At 41.0% G+C, this 17,985-nt stretch overlaps 1 long non-coding RNA gene and 1 pseudogene across 1 annotated transcript in view; both read right to left on the bottom strand.

Annotated features, from left to right (window-relative positions):
* Window positions 1-2,544: 2,544 nt before the first annotated feature.
* LOC132426735 (C-reactive protein-like) lies at window positions 2,545-3,370 on the bottom strand (annotated as a pseudogene).
* A 2,473-nt stretch (window positions 3,371-5,843) lies between these two features.
* LOC132423193 (uncharacterized) overlaps window positions 5,844-17,985 on the bottom strand; it is a 37,055-nt gene continuing 24,913 nt past the window's right edge. Inside the window, exons 2-3 of the long non-coding RNA XR_009518953.1 lie at window positions 16,978-17,044; window positions 5,844-5,890 (exon numbers count right to left, since the gene is read on the bottom strand). This is a non-coding gene — a long non-coding RNA (uncharacterized lncRNA). The remainder of the gene's footprint in view (window positions 5,891-16,977; window positions 17,045-17,985) is intronic.

Here is a 17,985-nt window from a genome sequence, read left to right on the forward strand (position 1 = left end):
GGCTCAGTGGTTAAGAATCTGCCTGCCAATGCAGGGGACACGGGTTCGATCCCTGGTCCAGGAAGATCCCACATGCCGTGGAGCAACTAAGCCCATGTGCCACAATTACTGAGCCTGTGCTCTACAGCCAGTGAGCCACGACTACTGAGCCAGCGAGCCACAACTACTGGGCCCTCATGCCACAACTACTGAAGCCCATGCACCTAGAGCCTGTGCTCTGCAACAAGAGAAGCTACGCAATGAGAAGCCCGCGCACCACAACGAAGAGTAGCCCCCGCTCGCCGCAACTAGAGAAAGCCCGCGTGCAGCAGCAAAGACTCAACACAGCCAAAACTAAATAAATTTTTAAAAAATCACTTCATGAGCTTTCGATGCTCCAGGCCATCTCTGAACAGCATACTTTCTGCCACATCACTTTCTTATGTAATTAACAAAGCCAGAGCCAACTTTGGAGGGGATGATGTGACTTAGGTAAAAAATAAATAATAAAATATACTTGCTATTCAAATGTAGTTTCAATATAGTACCACCTAGTACCCCTTTTCAACCAGACTGCCACTCCTAAGCCCCTTGAATACAGAAATTCCAGCACCACCACCACTGGTCTTTAGTACACTCTGTTCAGCTACAGATCTTGCTTTGGGACAAGAACTAATTCAGGTGTGACTGGTAAGTGAGGGAATGATATCAGTGTAATATAGATGTTGCATCGTTGTTTTTTCTCAGCCGGTTACTATTTTCCACCACCAAGTAACAGCAGCTATCACAAAGTACACCAACACAAGGGAATACAGCAAACTGGAGGAATGCGGAACCAAATATTCTTCCTGGGTCCACCTGGGCATGTGCTCTGTCTTAGAAGTACCTTCTGTGCTGTCTCTCATCTTGATGCATTTTGCCTTTATCTCCACTACTCAACCTTTACTTATACACCTCTCTATCAAGTTAGATTTATCTGGGTTTTTTTAAGGTAAAGTCCACTATTTGGTTATTGTAACTTGATATATGAATGATAATAGTTTTATTGAAATAGTCACTGTTTTGGACATTGAGCCAATTACATCATTGCATAAGTTTTTGATGTTATGCCCTAAACCATATTTCCCCCCATAATCCCTATTACTTTTTAGGATATAATTCTAAAGAACAAATTTTCTCCATGATATATTGTATTACAGCATAAATGTCAACATTGAGAAATATTCACAGAGAGATTGAATATCATATGAGATCATTTATATGGGATTTTCTATTTTTAAGATTGGGCCAAATACTTAAACCAAATTCTGACAATGTAGAAAGTCTATACAGGGAAAAAAAAAAAAAACTTTGGGCTCCTGGAAATCAGCAACAAACAGCTGTTCACCTGAAACCTGCTAATTTAAGTCTCTTGATGATAGAAAATTATGAAGAAACTGTGTAGGGGTCTTCAGTAAAGACTTTTCCAGTAGCAGGTAGCATGAATCTGAAAGGATTTACTGAAAGCACTTTTATCAGGAACAAGAACCAGGAATCCAGGAAATTCTCTCTCTCCACCTTTCAACTCTGCTCAAACTGAAGGAGAATCTCTCACTCTTAATTCAAAAGTATGAATAGAGAAATAATCCACCTAGTCCAGTTTGGGTCAGGAGATCACCATTGGTCCAAATCAAATGTAGTCAGTGATTTAAGAGCGCGTAGTGGAAACACAGTTGCCAAAACCCACCCTTGGGGGTGGAGTGGAGGCTTAGTTATGGGAAGAAAGGGGCTGGGACCAACGTCAGAATACATCTACTATGTAGGGAATCAGAAGACCTGCATTTCATTTCCACTCTGAGCTAGACTATTACTTTTGCAGCCATTCCTTTCCTCTCTAGGTCCTCAAACTCTGTGCCATAAGGGCTTTGGTCTAAAGCATCCCTTTTCAAATTGTGTTACTTGGAAAGAAGGTCTCTGGGAAAGAATTAGGGATTTCACCCACAGCTAACACCTTCCAAAAAATAGTGAAGATTTAAACAGCTTAAAAAGATATACATTGCTTCTACCAGTTTTTGTTTGTTGTTGTTGTTTATTTTTGAGGAGGGGGGTGTTACCATAAAGTCTTATTTGGTCTCAAGTTTTCAAAAGAAATGTATGAAAACCATGATTCCATGTGGTCTCTAAGGTACCTCTAAGCTCAAAACCTTCCTCAGTTCTGATCCCCAGTGATTACTGCTTCAATAGGCTGCCTACTAACAAACACTCCCGTCAGGTGATGGTGCATTGAAGAGGGACAGGGGATTCCCCGGCGGTCCAGCGGTTAGGACTCTGTGCTTTCACTGCTAAGGGTGTGGGTTCAATCCCTGGTTGGGGAATTAAGATCCCACAAGCCGTGGGGGTGTGGGGGGAGGGAGAGCAGTCCCAACACAGCTTAAGCAAGGTCAGCAAACAAACACTGAAGAGCCTGACACATGGGGAGAGAGAGGTTTAATCTCCGAGGTTTGCCCTTCAGGACATGAACACTGAGAGGATCTGAAAGAACCTTGGAGCCACACCCGGGGCTTGGTGAACACTTCGCCATGCACCTCAGCCATTGGTGCCCTCCAAGGTCAGGACATTAGGACTGAAAGTCTCACTATGATAGACACTGTTAATCTCAACTGGTGACAGCACAGTCCCACAAGTTCACATCTCCAACATCTCCCACCAAAGACTGATTATCAAAGTTACCGCCAAAGGAATCCTGCTTCTGCCCCTGCAAATGCTTCCCTTTGTCCCCATAGAGAATCCCTTCCTTCTTCAGACTCCTCCTCACTGTGGGATTCCCATCCTCCCAGAGCTCTGCAATCCCTGGGGCAGACTCCCAGCCCACCTAGAGGTGCTTTGGACCAGGAGAGCTCTACGGGATCTTGAAAAATGTATCAGAACCACCCACAAACCCACTACACACTTCAATCTTTTCTTTAAAGAGGAGGACCTCATTTTCTTGCTCCAGGTTGTTATATGCCTAGAGACTATATCATGGGTGAGGTTAGCATAGAATCTATCATAATCTGTGTGCCAGGCCTTGATGGGCTCCACCTCCAGTGCAGCAAAGGAATCATGTGACTCGATGGGGAACACAAAGGCTACCCTTCCCCTCTCTGTTGGAGAGAAAAGGAGATACAGGAAAGAAGTTAGACAACCTGGAACACAAAGATCTCTTCTCTCACTTCTCCATAAAATTAGGAGACCACATATCTCACTCTCTCCCTTAACCCTCCTCCATGCTAAGAGTTCCCTGGACCAGCTTTGAGCAACCTCAGTTCCCTCAGGCCAGACCACAGGCACAGCCTTCACCAAACTCTACCTTCCTGAGCAAAGAACACTGAGGGTTGATGAGCACCAGGAAACATGGCAACAGCTTCACCATGTCTGCTCACCGTGCCGGCTGAGTACAATCAGGTCTTGAGGACACGTTCATGGAGAGGATGAGGGAGGCTGATGTCCAGGGCCTTGATGACTCAGATGCCACCTCTCAAGACCTACTCCTTTCTGGGCTTATATCCACAGCATGGGGGGCCATCAATGTTGGTGTGTGAATGATTTCCCAGACTCGCCCCCTTGGGACCAGGAGTCAGGGCTCCAGGGCTAAAGGTAGCAGAATCATTCCGAAAAAGGGACATCGATTAGGGTTGCATTGTGCTGGAGTTCCAACTCAGAAAATGATTGGAAACCTGGGTAATTAGGGGAAGCCAGTTGTGTCTTCCCAGGCTTGGCTACACTCTGCCCATGTGGCCCCTCTTGGAGGCCCAGGGAGGGAAAAACTGAGCCAAAAGGAATAAAGTTTTCACTTCCATTTTATGGAATAGACATGTCTCCCTTCACCAAGGGCTGTGACAGGGGCAACCTGGATACAGACCCTGCAGAGGTGTGGAAGGGAACGATTACTAGTGCAAAGAATGCTTCAAAGCTGCATTATAGGGCCAAGATTCGAAGCTTTATCAGAAAAGGAAGGAAAATCATCCTCAGCAGGGAAGTCTATGTGGGTTACATATTAGAGATTCCTGTGACTGCAGAGGTCCTGTTCCAAGAGGTACAGATTCAAAGTCAAGGAAGGCGAAATGTATTGGGATGGGACAAAAGGATGTCTCTGTCTCCATATTATGGTCTGAGTTCCCACCCTGCTCCCCATTTCTCCACTTCTAGGTCTCCAGGGAACAACCTGAACAGAGAGCCCATGCTTCGGGGGGAAACACAATTGAACAACAGAGCTAGAAAGAACTTTAGAGATTATCCAGCCCCTACACCTCAGAGATATTGGGTGACTTGTCTGAAACCACACAGCCTGGTGTTCCTTACTGGTCCAATGCTATTGCCCTTCCCCTGTCCTACTGGGAGGACCTGGAAGGGCAGAAACCCTGTCCATATTCAGGCCAGGAGCCAGGAACGGTGGTGATGGGACCTCCTTGGGAATGTTCACTGATGAATAGCAGACTTGAAAGTACCCTTGTTGTGCAACCACCTTGCCCAAAGCTCTTCCTTTATAATTGAGGACGCTAAGGTCCCAACAGCTCTTACATCCCTCTCATGAGCTCTATGGATTCAGCTTGTTTCATCTGTTCTTTGTTGTCCTAAATCATAAATAAAACCCAGAAAAGAGTCAGGGTTGTCTTAAAGCAAAAGACAAGGTTTATTGTTTGCAAGGTTTGCAAACAGAGGATATGTGCCCAACGTACATCCCTGGAGGGTGAAAGAGGTGAGGGATTTTCAGAAGCAAAACCTGCAGAAGTCACAGCTGGGGGACTTGCAAAGGGGACTGGATGGCCCTTGCAGCCTGACTGCAAGTGCTCAGCCTGACTGCAAGTCTTCTGTGATTGGCTGTCACTGGAGCTTCTCGTTGGGGGCTTTTCCAGGTAGGACCCTTAGCGGAATCAGAAGTCCTTATAGTTGTTTGTCTGTGGTTTTTCTAAGAACACAAAGTATGTGATTGAACGCCAGATCTGTCATGACTGCCTGGTTCCATTTTACTTTGGGTCCCTGTTAGCCACACTGGGTCCATTTTCTATGTTCCTTCCACAGGGGATACCTCTTATTTCTACTTTTCCTTAGGGGATTATTTTATTTTTACTTCTTCAAAGACCTACTCAGTCTCTTGGGCTTCTCGCTTGATTTGCTACAGAATCAATGTCTCTCAACAGTTCTACTCCATTTATTTGCTATTCCCCCTCCATGTAAATTTACAGACCTTTTGCTTTAGGTTTTGTTTTTCTTTGCTACCATAAACAGTAATGAAACAGATGTAAGGAAATAAAAATAACTAACATGAGACGTTGGATGAAATCTGATAAAGCACTCATAGAAAAAGTTATCTAGATTCTTTCCAGGTTCATCCTTTGCAGGTGTTGTTCTTTAGAGTTTTATGAGTTAGTCTGCACTCACCAATAAAGTCACTTCATCTCTGGCTACAGGACTCAAGAATCATCTTACCTCTCTTCACAGGGACAGGACTACGTACCTGTGGGCCAGCTACTATAGTTTCCAGGAGATTCTTAGACCACAATGTTAAATATAAGGTACACACACACACAGATTTAGTGTTAAGTCTGTTCAGCATGAAGTTCAGGCCACACTGTTGGTAATTTCTACTGAAGGCCACAGTGGTAAATTTTGTAAACTAGTTTGTTTCACTCAAGACCCACATCCTAGCTTACCTTCCTAACCTATCCTACTTGGAAAGCTAAAAGCTACATTTCCCAGATCATTTGCTGCTAAGGTTCCCCATGTGACATAAGCTTTGCCAAGCAGTAACACTCACAATTTGGATGCACGAAGACTTTCCAAGGGAATCGACTTGCAAATCCTCAACTTCCATGTAAGTCTTTCCTGGAACCGAGCCCTCTGAGCACACATTTGTTCTTGAGGCATCTCATAGGCTGTCCTTTCCTACCTCCTGTTTCACATTTACAAATGAAAAGCACAGACTGATTGACTTTTAAGGTGTACGTCTTTCTCCTTCTTCACATGTATGCACAAAGTTTAGTCATGATGTCTAATAAAGTTAATGGAATGATTTCTGATATTAATACATGGCTCTAACTTACCTCCAAAAGCCAAACCCCAGAATTTGATACATGTGTTCACACGTATTTGCAGAAGAAATACCATGCCTTTTACGGCATTGTTTCATAAAATCTTAGCTTCACACTACATTAGGTTATTACAAATTAAGTAACGAGAACGAGCACAATTGATATGTTATCTGATTTTTATAATTTATTATATATAATTTTTATTAAAATGGATAAGCATATTCACTCTATATCATTTTAATCTGAACCTTACTGATTTGAGTAATCTATATCACAAGATTCTTTCCATAATTTATTTCTTATGTTTTTATAATAGTCTTAGGAAATATAAATCTAAGTAGTTAGATGTATTCCATGAAAATATACAATTACTCATAAACAAAAGGTACATTGTATTGACATATAAAATTAGAATTTGGTTGTATATTTATTTGGTTGTATGTTCTAATGGAAAATCTTGTGATGCAAATTTTCCAATATCTGAATAAATTAATATTATTTAAACTCTGAAGTAAAATTTCACCCTTTTATATAAAAATATTTTAATTGGATGTTGTGATGGGTTGAATTGTGTCCCTCTAAAAGATAAATATTGAAGTTCTAACACCTCAGTATCTCAGAATGTGATTTTATTGGGAAATAGGGTTGTTGCAGATGTAATTAGTTACATTAGGATGGGATCATACTGAAGTAGAATGAGCCCCCATTCAATACGACTGGTGTCCTTATAGGAAGACGGCAATATGAAGATAGAGACACATAGGGAGGACGCCCTGTGACAAAACACAGAGATTGGAGGGATGCAGCTGCAAACTAAGGAACACCAAGGACTGCTGGCAAATCACCAAACTTGGGAAGAGGCAAAGGATTCCCTTGCAGGTTTCAGAGGAATCATAGCCCTGCTGACACCTTGATTTCAGATTTCTAGCCTCCAGAACTGTTAACCAGTAAATTTCTGTTGTTTTAAGCCCTCCAGGTCATGGTACTTTGTTACAGCACCCCTAGGAAGCTAATACAGATGTGTTTTATACAAATGTGATTTCCATTTTGAATTGTACTGTTGCTTTCTAGTAAAAGAAGTCTATATCATTTAAATTTTTTAAAATTTGCCAGTCTGTGGCTAAGGAAGAATCAGAGTGTTGAAGAAATCAGACTGAGGATTTCCTTGGACATATTAAACCAACAGTTTGGGGGTTTTTATAAGAGACCAAAGCTCTGACAAAACACAACAGAAGTTTTTCAATGAATATTCCAAGAACTACCAAAGATGAACTAAAAGCAAAACACCAAAACTAAACATAATAAATCTTACATATACCATGAATTTCTTCCTAAAAACAGTTCTGCATTGTGATCATCATAAAAAAAAAAATTGTAAAACAATAGTATGAAAAATATCTCTAATGCAATGTGCAATAATAATTTACAGAACGTTCAGACTTTAAAATTAAACCAGTTAATTTTTTGTGAAGGAAGCTAAGGGCACTGGTAAAATTATCACTAAGCTTAACATTTAAACATGCTTGGCTTGGAGAGCATCATCAGAATTAGCATTGCTCATTAGGTCACTATTTTTCTAGTGAAAAATAGCAAATCTTACATAAACGTGGAAAAGGTTATAATACCTGGTTCACCTTTGATAGTAGAAAGATTTTACGTACCAAGTCTGTCACTGCCATTAAATCAATTCCTATCTGACATTATTGTAATTTGTATAGCGAATGAAATTACTGAATAATAATAGTAATAATAATAATAGTGATAATAGAAAACAGTTCTGCAACTCTGTTCTACTATAGCTACAGTTCTACTATATGCCATACATTGTTCTAAGTGAATTCCCATATTAACACAATTAGTCCTCACAATTCAGGGTAGGTACATTATCCCCATTTTACAGATGAGGAAACTGAGGCACTGAGAAATTGTTCACTGGATTATGGTAAAGATTGTGATAGACAGATTTCCCATGCCTTTCAGATAGGAAAATCCACAGGTGTTTTCAGTTAATAAATTGTGTACACTTTTACGGAGAAGAAAATGCATGCACAGGGTGACCAGTGATACTATTTTTAAAATTTAAAAACTTTTATTCACATTGATTCAGCTTATACTAGGGACATAAGGGTCTCTAAGAACAAAACTATTGTCCCAGCCAGCTTGCTGGGTCTGTGACCTGCCCTTAGAAGGGCCCCATATTATGAGAGCCAGTGCTGGCTTTAAGGCTCTGATGGTCCCATCTTGAAATATTTGATTTTTTGAACAAGGGGCCCCACATTTTCACTTTGCACTGGGCCCTGCAAATTATGTAACTGGTCCTGATTGTTACAATGACTACACAGAAATTGTTTTATGTATTTTTTTATCCATGCTTTAAAATTTGCTTTAGCTTGAGAACATGATTTTATTAATAAACAAGTTTTGGTTGCAAAAAAATGGAGTTCTGACTTGCAGGGAGTATTGGATGTTGCTATTTAAATTGTAAATATTGTAAAATCAAGGGAGTTAAGCCTGTATCTTTTTAAATTGATGTGTGAGGAAATGGGATCATCTTATCCCCAGCTAGTCGCTGCATTTAGAAGTGAGCTGGTTGTCATGGGGATACATAATAGCATGTTTATTTGGATTGAATATGAAGTCATACTTTTTCTGACAGAAAAGAAGTTGATTCGGCTGAATGGTCTGACAATGGATCATGGCTCTGTTCATTAGATAACATAAACACATGTCTCAGTTTGCTCAGGTGGTTATTTACGCCTGTTGTCCTGGCATGATAATTAGTAGCCCACCATCATTAGGTCTGATGGCGGATCATTTCCATAAATTAACTGAGTTAAATTTCCAGAGCCAATATCTTTTACCCCCCCCAAAAGTGCATCATAAATGTATGTTATCAAAATATTATAAAATTAATATTCAAAATATTCTAAACCTTTCTAAGTATATCAAGTAAAACAGACACTTCTAAAAGGCAATAGATAAAATGAAGTGTCATTGATAAGTCTTAATAAGTCTTTCCTGTGTAATTCAGAGAAATTGAAAATTAAGAAACAAATCCTTTTGCAAGGTAGGTTTAAATTTTTTTTTTGTTTTCAACAAACTTAAGGATAATGTAATCAGCTTACAGAGCATCGTGTGTCATTTTTATGATAGAGAATTTGTGATTTGCATATAGCTTGGAAGGAGTTCAAAGGATTAAGCCAACGTGCAAGTATAAAACTTGTTCTGAGCTCATCTATTTATGTGAACAAGATTTCTCAAAGAGTACATTTTAGAAGGTGGGCGTGGGGGGTAGAACTGATGCTGAAACCAGCTCATCATTGCTGTAAGTAATATTTATATTCAGATATATAAACTATTTGGGGGAAAAAAAGAATAAACTAGTCAGTGAACATTTGATTAGGAAAAAAATATTTACGTAGTCTTAAGTGACCTCTCCCCAAAATACTTACTATAATAATTACAAAGACTGTAAGTAACTCTACAGGGGAGATACCTGGTTGACATCACATTAGTTAAGTGATCAAAGTTTTCAGCACTAGTAACGGACAAATTCAAATTGTGTACTCATGACTACATGAAGTGAGGGGGGAAAAATGCCTATTCGGTGATATTACGGCCAAAAAAAAAATCTAATTCTAATCATGAGGAAACAAATAACAAAACCCAATAGGAGGACATTGTACGAAGTAATTAGCTTGTAACCTGCAAAAGTGCCAATGCCTTGAAAGTGCAAAGAACTCTTTCAGACTAAAGCGACCTGACAGTTAAAAGTGATGTGAGATCTAGACTGGATCCTTTTGCTATAAAAAGGACACATTTGGAACAATTGGTGAAATTTGAAGAGGCTCTGAGGATAGAATGGCAGTACAGTATCAATGCTAGTTTCTTGGTTTTGATGGCTGTATAGTTATAGAGGAGAATGTCTTTGTAGGAATTATACAGTAAAGAATGGGGGGGCAGGTAATAGGGCTTTACGTTGGCAACTTACTCTCAAATGGTTGGAAAAACAAAAAGTTCTTTGTATTAGTTTGGGGATTGGGGGAAGAACCACCTTCAATGGACCCCATGTTAACTCAGAGAAAAAACAAAGTTCTTCAAATGACCAGTAAGTCCATCCATGACCAACCCCTCTCCTCTACTTGAACCTCATCTCGCACAAGGTCCCCTTTATGCACTTGGCTCCAGCCACACAGGCTTTCTTGCTTTTCCTCAAACACATCAGTCACACTCCCACCTTAAGACCTTTGCCTTGGCTGTTCCCTCTGCCTGAAATGCTCTTCCCCCAGAATTCTACCTAGCCAGCTCCTCATCTCCTTCAAGACTCCTTCAAATGTCGTCTTTTCAGTGGGGCTTGCTAGAACCACCTTACATTAAAAGACAAAAAAAAAAGAGTCTAACATCCTACACTCTTAATTTCCAAGCCCTGCTCTAGTTGTTTTGGGTTTTTTGTTTTGTTTTGCTTTGTTTTGTTTTTTTCAGAGCACTATCCCCTTCTAAATATCAGGCAATATCATTGTATATTATGTTTATTATTCATTGCCCGCATCTCCCACTAGAATGTAAGCTCCATGGGAAGAGAGATTTTTGTTTTGTTCACTGATTTATCCCAAATTCTTAGGACAGTGTCTTGCACATAAATATTCATGGAATAAATGAAAGAATTTCCATTTCTGGGTGAAGATTAAGATATATTTGAAATAATACCTTGTAGTTTTTAATGGTTTTAATTTCTCAAAATAAAAAAAAGAGATTAAAAAAAGAGGAAGTAAAGAGTAGGACTTCCATTTCCGGCAACATAACAGACTTAAAAAGCTTTAAATATAAAAGCTTTAGAAATTCTGGGTAAAATATAACAAACATACTTTAAAATGCACAGTTGAACTACAAAAAAAGCAAAGGAAGTCTGAAGAGACAAGATAAAAAGAAGAAGAAAAGTCAGAGTACAAGATACTAAGGGTGTATGGTTATCTTAGTTGCCCAAATCTTGGCTTCAGGGACAGGAGACAACACTATTTGTACACAGCTGTGGAACAGGAACTGAGACCACCCCCTCACCCTCCACCCACACCGTACACACAAGTACACATAATGCCAAGATCAACTTAGGTCTACATCCTCACTGAAATAGTTACAGAAACAGGAAAGCATAAGCCATACGTTTTTTAAAAATTTAGCCTTGGTTAGAAAAGAAAGACCAAAGGCAAAGACTGGAAGCCTCAATTAACAACTACTAATGAAGAATCTTTTAAAGGGGGACATGGCAGGGTAGGGTGTTGACCCCAGTGGTTTCAGAAGTCAGGCATAACTAGACATCACATTTCATTAGACTAGGAAAAGGAGAGTAAATCTTTATGTACTTCCTGCCATAAAATGTAATCTCCCCACTCAAAACTTGAGGTAAATGGAGTAAGCTTCTATTCCTTAAAAACCAATGGAAGGACTTCCCTGATGGTGCAGTGGTTAAGAATCCGCCTGCCAATGCAGGGGACATGGGTTCGATCCCTGGTCTGGGAAGATCCCACATGCCGCAGAGCAACTAGGCCCGTGCGCCACAACTACTTAGCCTGTGCTCTAGAGCCCGTGAGCCACAACTACTGAGCCCACGTGCCACAACTACTGAAGCCTGCATGCCTAGAGCCCATGCTCTGCAACAAGAGAAGCCACTGCAATGAGAAGCCCATGCAGTGCAACAAAGAGTAGCCCCCTCTCACCGCAACTAGAGAAAGCCCGTGCACAGCAACGAAGACCCAATGCAGGCAATAAAAAAAAAAAGAAAGAAAACCAATGGAGCCCAGAAACTAAGGAAGTGCTCAAAATCAATAAACAATAACCCACAATGATAGGGGTATATCAAAGGGACACAGGAGCCAACTGAAAGCTGGAACGATTTGGCCAACAAAATAAACTAACATTGGATTATAGTCCAAAGTATAAAATAAATATCTATGAGTCCCATATTGAGATAAGTAAATGATTGAGTAAATAAATATGCAGGAAGAAACCAAGATCTCATGCTGAAGAATTCCAAATCATTTTATATACATACTCCACTCTCAAGGAGGGGGGAGTAAGCAAGGAGGAGGAGGCTAACCACCCCCCTTAAGTGTGGGCTGCAAAAAGTGTGCAAGTGTGGAGGCAGGGTGGGGAGAGTAACTTTATGGTGGAGAAACCTGACAACCCCTACCTCTGAGAGTTGGTGAAAGTCAACATCACAGCCACAGATCATGTCCATAGTTTGTACTCTTGATAGAACGTGATTTTCCCTGTCCCACTTTGCCTACTGTCTCACATGCGCTTCCTCAGTCACCTGACAAATAAACCATCTGCACCCAACCTCGTGTCTCAGGGTCTACTTTTGGAGAGAACAAAACAAGGACACCCATCATTATGAGATTGGTTAAAGAATATAAAAAAGAATGCATATATATGTATAACTGAATCACTTTGCTGTACAGCAGAAATTAACACATTATAAATCAACTATACTTCAAGAAAAAAACTTACAAAACAAAACAAAAAAATGGAGATTGGTTAAATAAACTATGGTACAGCCATATAATAACATATTATAATTTAAAATAGTGAGTTGTTAGATCTATATGTGTTGATACGAAAAATCTCAAGAAAATTTCATAAAATATTATTTTCATTCTATAAATGAATACAAATAATACATGCATACGTGCTAGCATATGAATAATCGTTTTTTGGATGTTTTACATAAGAAAATTAACAATGATTACTTCTGAATAGTGGAACTTCTCATGTGCTATTGTTGTGCTAGCAAAGTGACGCTCTGATTTTTAAAAAAAGCCCTGATTATAGAATTGCTGACCTCCTTGGTGTAAATATTCCCATCGTGACTGATTTCAAGTTGCCAATGACTTCACAACAGGCTCACCATAATTCCTGAGTAACAGTCCATTCTCGTGAGCTAGTAGGGGTCAGCTCTAACACATCACTGGGTGAGAACATACACTATTTTATAACTTTACATGCTAGGTGAATTTATTTAAATCACATCTTGAAGTATATTTTATTTAAAAACAGAAGAAGAAAACTGCTGAACTTCATTGCTAAGTTTTCCATTTCCAGTTCTTGGTTACGCATAGCCTTGGAAATAAGCCCAGGCTCACATTCCTGGGTCGCAAGGGAAATCGGTCAGTGGAGATCAAGATGAAGGAAATGTGCCCTTCCTATTATTTTCCTTTCTGGGCTTTCGTAAATCCCATGTTAGTGAACAAAAACATAATACATTTTTTAAAAGATAAACATGCTACGTGGGCTCCTCTCGGTACCTCCCGCACCCTTTAGTTTATTAGGATAGAAGACACTAGAAGTTGGGACAATAAACAGAAAGAGGAACGAAGAGTACTGGGAAGTGTGAACAGGGACATTATTGCTTATTCATGCATTTTTGTGACCCTGATAGTTTCTTAAATCTAATTCAGAGCCAGAGCCATTTTCTCTTAGAATGGCTACAACTGCCAGATAGTAAATCAAGTCATTCTTGAATCTGCCCTAACCCTCCTATTGTTATTTATCAAAAGAATGTCTTCTTCCTGATTACAAAAGATTCAGTAGAAAAGAGCATTTAATTAGAAATCAAGAAACCTGCCTTACCATCCTAACACAGAGACTATTGTGCTATAAAAGCTTGAACAAATCACTTAACTTCTCTGGGTCTCAGTATCCTCACCTATAAAATAAGAGCCTTGAATTGTAAGGTGTCTGAGACCCTCTTTGGTTTTCAAAATCCTACAATTCTATTATTTCTGGTGACCAAACACTCTTAAAGAAGCTGATTCCTCTCAAGGACTCACTAAGACCCTCTGAAGTGTTCTTGGGTCAGAGGGAGAAAAGGAAGAGCCAGCCCCTCAGTGTGGACGCCAGTGGGATGGCACCGGACCCTGAGACAGAAGTGGGAGGAGCCATTTCCAGCAGCACCAGAAGGACCCGGTCCTCTGGGAGGACCAGGGCCCAGGACCACAGCTGGGAACACTGCCGTGTATCTCCTACATCAGCGCAGGCCAGTCCAGGGTGTTAGGACTAAAGTCCCCACCACCATGGCCAGTGTTAATCCCTTCAGGGACAAAAATGATTCCATCTTTGTATCTCATTTATCTCCCTCCAAAGACTGGTTCTTAACAAAGTCCCACCAAAGGAACCCTGCTCCTGCTCTAAGATCATCTTTGCCTCTGTCTCCTCAAAATGTTCTTTCTGGGACTTCCCTGGTGGCGCAGTGGTTAAGAATCTGCCTGCCAATGCAGGGGACATGGGTTCAAGCCCTGGTCCGGGAAGATCCCACATGCTGCTGAGCAACTAAGCCTGTGAGCCACAGCTACTGAGCCTGCACTCTAGAGCCCACGAGCCACAACTACTGAGACCACGTGCTGCAACTATTGAAGCCCGCGTGCCTTGAGCCCATGCTCCGCAACAAGAGAAGCCACCGCAACGAGAAGCCCATGCACTGCGATGAAGAGTAACACTCGCTGGCCGCAACTAGAGAAAGCCTGTGCACAGCAGCGAAGACCCAACACAGCCAAAAATAGATAAATAAATTTATTTTTTTTAAAAATTCTGAAACAAATAATGTTCTTTCTTCAGAATCTTCCTCACTAGAGGGTTTTTATTTGTACAGAACTCAACAAAATCTGAGCTTGGCTCTGAGTCACATAGATGTAAAATAAGGACACAGGAGGGATCCTTGTGACTCTTGGCAGGGACACACACACACACACACACACACATCCCTTTTAGATAGTATACCTAAAAGGGATGACATTATGACCGTGGTCTCTAGAGGCAGAGGGGAGAGCTAACTCTAGCTTACAGTGAGAGCAGAGAGGACTCAGACACTGGGAAGAGCCAATGGAAGCTTCATCAACTGTAGTTTAAAACCTCATAAGTATTAGCTGACTCTTTCAAAAGCTTAAAATCCATTCCCCTGAGGTTTGTGGGAGAAACAAAACAGTGAAGGAAAGTAATTTTCTCTAAGAGCAAGGGCCTCACTCTGTCACTAGGATTATTAGGGAGACCAAATCCCTAACAATAATCACAGAGCTCTTCGTGTCGCTTCTCAGAGCATAAAATGCCTTTCAGCACATCACCTAATCTGATTTTCACAACAAGCTGGGAGTTACTGTTGTCATGGGAAAAGACGTGAGGAGGAGCTTCAGGAGGCCTGGACTCTGCCACTGATTAGCTCGTGTCCTTTTTTTCTTTTTTTAATTTTTATTTTATATTGGAGTATAGTTGATTAACAATGTTGTGTTCGTTTCAGGTGTAAAGCAAAGTGATCCAGTTATACATGTATCTATTCTTTTTCAAGTTCTTTTCCTATTTAGGTTATTACAGAATATTGAGCAGAGTTCCATGTGCTATACAGTAGGTTCTTGTTGGTTATCTATTCTAAATATAGCCCCTGTGTATATGTCAATCCCAAGTAATCCCAAGTGAGTTACTTGTCCTAGGGGCATGTTTTGGCCTTCATTCTACAGATGAGGAAACAGAAGCTCTGATGGGATAAGTACTTGTCCCTACCAACAAGTAACAACAGGGACAGATTGGAAAGCATGAAGGCCTGAAGCAACACCTTCTTTGTTATGTGTCATTAACATGAAAATAATATCCAGAGGTTGAGATGGGCAGGGTGGGCAGAAAGTAGGACTCCTGAGGTTGAGGAGATAGGAAATCCATCATCAAAAAATTAACATGCAAGAGGGAAGAGATATGGGAACATATGTATATGTATAACTGATTCACTTTGTTATTAAGCAGAAACCAACACACCACTGTAAAGCAATTATACCCCAATAAAGATGTAAAAAAAAAAATTGACATGGGTTATTTTTCTAAGAAATGGCTGTGTGAATGCCAGCCCCAGTGGAATCTATAAAGAGCAAAATGAGGGGGTGACCATGACTCAGAAATGCGACTACCCCAACCCCTAAATCTGAGGGATGACCTTGAGGCTTCCAAACAGTCATAGGCCTGCCAGCCACAGCCAGTTGTCAAGGGTCTCATGAAAGGGGTCTTGTAGGTGCAGCCTCTAGTCCTTCTGGGTACCTGACTAGTTAAGAACAGAGGCCTAGAAGTGTAGAGTCCAGACCCTCAATAACTACTTGTTTAAAATAATCTCTTTTCACTTTTATACTACACATACTGCTTTAAAGTTTTAAGTCATGATTCCTAGTTCCGATGGAACAGGCAAAGGTGTAACATTATTACACCAAGGTAACCACTTCCTGTCTCGAGATTTCAATCCCACCCTCCTCAATCTTACTCTTTAGAGCCTGAAGAGTCCTTGGTGGAAAATTCATTCACCTGAATACCTGGTCTCTCAGAGGACCCCTCCCGCCGCTCCACCATGCTAAAGCCTGGGGAAGGGGCTTTTGCCAAAAGAAAAAGGAGGAACGGAACCAGAGCAAGAGTTTCACCACAGCCAATCCCCAAGGACTCTGATAGCCACTGAGACAGCAGAGGTGGGAATGAGCCAGGGCCACTGTTTTGCACCCCTGCAGGGGGCACCATTCACATGGTATCCCTTTATTGGGCCGCACTGGTACAGGCCCATCTTTCTCCTTCCTGCTTTCCTCTTGTGATCTCCCTATCTTGAGTTTTATTTCTTCCGGTTTTTTAGGGGGAAAGGGGCAAGGCAAGGTAAAGAAATTAATGTGCATTTTTTCTCCAATATAGCCCTTTGGGAAGTGTAGTGGGTGTGACTCAGCTTTACGCTAGGAAATCATAAAGTTTGCCCTTGAGGGTACCACCCTAGCCTCTGTGATGCAGAAGTAACGCTATGACATGATTTGGTGCTGACTCAGAACAGGAAGGGCCATTGATCTCAAATCTCTCTGCACCACCTATCTATTGGTGTTAGTACAACTGTGTTGTACTGGTTTAGCCTCTCTCCATTAAGATTCATAGAAAGAGACGTACGTACCTCAGAGATTCTGGTCCATTCTGCTTTATGCAACTGGACAAGTCAAAAGGAAAATGCAGAGGGTCATCTAGGCATTAAAAAAAAAGACAGCTGTTCCACTTATGCATCATAGTCAAATGATAATATACAGAGTACACATTGACCAAGGGGGACGGTAAGTTTATGCATAGTCAGCGTGAGCCCAGAAGAATGGTGAGGGGTTGTGTCAGTAAGAACCGCCTTCAGCAGAAGTAACAGAGACCCAGATACAGTGGTTTATGCGAAACTAAGGGTTCACTTTCTCACGTAAAAGAAATGAAAAGATAGAAGGCCCAGAGATGATACTGTGGTTTCACAAAGGTATCAAGGACCCAGGTATCCTCTAACTTACAAACAAACCATTCTCATTAGATGGCTTCTATTCTCAAAGTCACAAGACAACTGATGAGATCCGACCATTATATCTGTTTTCAAAACTGGGGGAAAAAATATAAAGACTAAGGGCAAAAGATTATGCCCCAGCATTCTGTCCCCTTTCAAGAAGCCTTCCCAGGAGTCCTACCCAAAAAGTTTTGTTTAAGTCTCCCTGGTCAGACTCAGTTATGTAATCAAACGTTAACTGCAAGGGAGGCTGAGAAATGTGGTCTCCTAGCTGCACACAGCACCACCTTGAATAGAACCAGGGTTTATTTCTCGGAAAAAATGGGAATATAGGTATTGAGTGGGCAAAAAGGAAGACCTTTCACAGCAATGTATAATCTGTGTGAAGTCAGCCAGCTGTTAGTGTGATCTCATCTGAGCACAGTGTAGGGTGGATGTCAAATCACTGAGATGGTGAAGCGTGTGTGTGGTTGGTGCGAGCTTAGTAGGTCAGTGAGAAACGTACAGAGTCAAGTGTGAGATTAACAATGGGGTAAGCAGTATATAATCTGTGTGGGCTCAGCGAGATGGTGAGGGCTGTGTACAGTTGGTGTGAGTTCCGACAGTTATAGTTAACGTCTGTTTGGCCTATATTGAGGAACCATCACT

Source organism: Delphinus delphis, chromosome 1, assembly GCF_949987515.2.
Source record: "Delphinus delphis chromosome 1, mDelDel1.2, whole genome shotgun sequence".
Classification (NCBI taxonomy): Eukaryota; Metazoa; Chordata; class Mammalia; order Artiodactyla; family Delphinidae; genus Delphinus; species Delphinus delphis.